General features: G+C 36.1%; 1 long non-coding RNA gene across 1 annotated transcript; it reads left to right on the top strand.

The window, feature by feature from the left end:
- The first annotated feature begins 1,902 nt into the window (after positions 1 to 1,902).
- LOC107756980 (uncharacterized) lies at positions 1,903 to 3,350 on the top strand. Its single transcript, XR_001641883.1, has 2 exons — positions 1,903 to 1,953; positions 2,817 to 3,350. It is a non-coding gene; the product is annotated as an uncharacterized LOC107756980 (long non-coding RNA).
- Positions 3,351 to 3,736: the final 386 nt, after the last annotated feature.

Below are 3,736 nucleotides of genomic sequence, written 5' to 3' on the forward strand. Positions count from 1 at the left end.
TAATATATGAGGAGTTTAGGAGCTTCTCCAGGTTTCTGCTGATACCAGGCTAAGTAGTTGCTGTATATCCCTACATCCGTACTACACTCTATTGTAGCTGTTTGACCGAGCTGTACAGTTTTAACTTTAGGCTGAGTCACAGTGACTCCTCTGGATTCTGAATAAAATAAAATAAAATAAATTAGTTTACAAATCTTCCTAATAGCAGAATATTAAAATGATAAAAAACAATAATACCATATTATCAATATCAAAAACAAACATTCTACCATGAATAAAAGCTGCAACGGTCCAGATGAGGATGATGATGTTGTTCATTGTTGTTGTTGTGTCTTGTGTGATGATGAAGATTGTGTTGTGTTCTGCTCTCAGTCATGAAGTGTTAAACTCACAGCACTATAAACACTCTCAGAGCACTGAAGCATGTGCTGACAATGCAAAGAAGTGGGCAGGATTGACCCTATAATGACACATCAAGAACTTTTTCAATTTCCAAAGAACCAAAAGTAAGTAAATAATAGATAAAGTAAATGTGTTTAATCACATCCTCTCATCAGCAGCTGCAGTGTCTCTTACAGCTTGAGCTGCTAACAAACTCAGACAACAGAATTATAGCATATATAATTTTACACTGTATAAAACTGTATAACTGTATAAAATAACCTCCTCACACACATATTTCACCCATGATTTATTTATTCTGTAACCAGCGGTGTCTGATAATATGAAAATAAGGATAAAAATTAATAGTATTCAGCTGGTCATGTGATCTCAACATGAGGGAGGACTAACCTTATGTAGAATAAAGCAGTTGTTGTCTTGATATCATTAATATGTCATTTTTATTTTATTAATAATAATAATAATAATAATATAACTGAACATAGTTAACAATAATTTTGAATGCATCTGTTAAAAGATAAACTGTTCTAACTGAACTGAATGGTAAGACAGTACAGGGACCAATTCTCACTGTTAACTAGTTGCTTTTTAGCATACCTATTACTAGCATATTGGCTGCTTATTAGTACTTAGAAAGCACGTATTCTGCATTACCATATTCTACATCCACAATCTTACTCAATACCTAAACCTAATCAACTTTAACAGTTTATTGAGGCAAAAGTCATGTAAATGGTTTGTTAATAGTGAGAATTGGACCTTAAAATAAAGTGCGACCAACTGAATTGTATCTTGTTTCGTGAGTGTGAGTGTGTTTGTGTGTGAGAGACAGATGTGGAAGTGTGCAAAGATTACAATACATTCACATGTGCTACACATGATTGATTATGGATTAAAGCAATGATCAATCAATAGTTAAACAAGCCTAATAATATTATTTAGAATTTAACAAAAAAGGTTAATGTATGTTATGATTGTTCAATTCGAACATTTTTCACATCACTGTACAAGGATCATCAGGACTCTTAACCATTTCATATGAATCTAGACTGAACAATGCACATCTACATTTTCACAATTTTTGATTAATTTCTCTGAAGCTTCAGGTTTTTCTGTGAATCATGATGATTGAGCTGTTTATGAAGAACAGAAGCATCATTATGAGAAACTCTACAACATCATCCATGATAAAAGAGGTCAAAGGTCACGTCAGAGGACACAGCTGGTCAAACATTCTTATTTAAAGTGTTAAATCAGCACACGATAAGAGAATGAACAAGAAATATAGATTATAAAGTCAAAACATCATGACACGTTTCTGTTCCGTTTTGAAAGGAATGTGTGAGAGTTTTCATACTTTTTGAATAGCATTTTGCCCAAATTAAAGTGACTTGAGAGTGTTGTCAACAGCTGAAGTGTGTCTACTATCAGTGTGTTTCTCTCTCTGCTGGAGTTTGTTCTCACTCGAGTGGAAGAGAGGTTTTGTACGAGTGCTTCATTAGATTGTATCACTGTGGTGGACTTTCGGTGGAGGAACTAAACTGCTGCTCGGTAAGTCTACTCCCTTGCATAAAAATATTGATATTTATAGATTTTTTTTGAAAATGTTAAAATAGCTACAAATGTATAATAAATATTCAATTGAAATTGTTGTTATTGTCACATTAAGAGCTTCAAAAGAGCCGAATTATTCATTCTGAACAAACAGTTATTATCTGAACAAATATCCATAATGTGGCTCACTTCGAGTTTTATGAGTTACAGTTTTTTTTTTCCTTCGTTCATTATATGTTGTTCATATAGTTCATGTTATATGAGTTCATATATAGTTAATCTTTTATTGTAAATATAATAAATAGAAAAAATGGACTTGACACCATGATCTAAATTGAGTCAATGATTTTCAATCTCTTTTGCTCATGTTGTGCTTATAATTCAGTGTTTTATAATACCAGAAAAAAATATGCTAAATATATGTAAATTTAGAAATTATGATATGTTTGTTTTTGAATTACGATACACATAAAGCAGTTTGTTATTTTGTGGCTACAGTTTGCTATTTTGTTATTTGCTATATTTTAAATTATGATTAGTATTAATAATGAAAATAAATAAATAAATAAATAAAGGTCAATATTTCAAATTTTTTAAATGTTAGGATATAAAAACTACTGGAATTAAAGCAGTAAATGTATTGGTATGTTTACATTCATTGATGACTGGTCTCATTGAAATGTATATAGTGATATATTTGTGTAGTTTGTGTATATGTATTGTTGTGATTTTTACTTCATTCCTCATGTCTGCTCCTGAAAGTCCTGTAGAAATGCTGTGAATGCTGCAGGGCAGAAGAGTGCTGGAGCTGCAGTGTGTTTTCTCTGTGTTTGTGAATGTGTTGTGTTTGTCTCCTGCAGCTGGTCCCACAGTGAAGCCCTCAGTGTCTCTGCTGCCGCCCTCTTCTCTGCAGATCTCTGGAGACTCAGCCGCACTGCTCTGCCTGCTCAGCTCTTACTCTCCACAGGGGGCGCTGGTGAGCTGGACACTGGACGGCTCAGAGGTCACCGAGGGGGTTGTGACCAGCGCAGAGAGCGAGCAGGACGGCCGCTACAGCCGCAGTAGCGTCCTGACCCTCAGCAAAGCACGCTGGGAAGAGGGAGAGCTGTACGTCTGCAGAGTAACACATGATGGAGCTCCTCATGAGGCCTCGTTCCACAAGAGTCTCTGTTAGTCGCTCGCAGTGCTGATGTTTCTCCAGTGAGCGCTGCTCTCTCCTGAAGATGAGCGTATCTGAGTGTCCTGTGTCAGGCAGGATTCACATGAGTCTAGTGCTGCAGCTGTAGTCATTTACAACTCAATACTGAAAGAGAGCTCTAGTGTCAAAGCACTGGCTGATCTTTCAATCTGCTGTGTTTGCTGCAACATTCAATAAAGCTTCTCAACAAGCTCCATTTGTGTCTGACAACACCATTCAACTAACAGATGAAGATGCATGAAGTGTTTGTCCAGGTGCTTTTCAGAAGCTCGATCAGTAGTAGTAAATCTAGTCAAATAAAGCTCTTGGGGTTTGAACATGGTCTCTGGAGACAGAGCTGCTCTATTCTGAGAGGATCACAATCACTCCACCCTGACAATGCAAATGGGATTTTCAGCCCACACTCCCAGAGTCACTGTTTGATTGGTTACATGATCTGGACTGAAACAGACCAGTTTCACTTCTGCTGTAGTCAAGCAGCTCACAGACTAACTCATTATTACTTTCATAGGAGATAATCATAATATACTGTATATGAAAAGCCATTCCGATACTAACTGTGTAGGAATGCACATGTTTCTG

Source organism: Sinocyclocheilus rhinocerous, unplaced genomic scaffold (genome assembly GCF_001515625.1).
Source record: "Sinocyclocheilus rhinocerous isolate Xijiao unplaced genomic scaffold, SAMN03320098_v1.1 scaffold23959, whole genome shotgun sequence".
NCBI lineage: Eukaryota > Metazoa > Chordata > Actinopteri > Cypriniformes > Cyprinidae > Sinocyclocheilus > Sinocyclocheilus rhinocerous.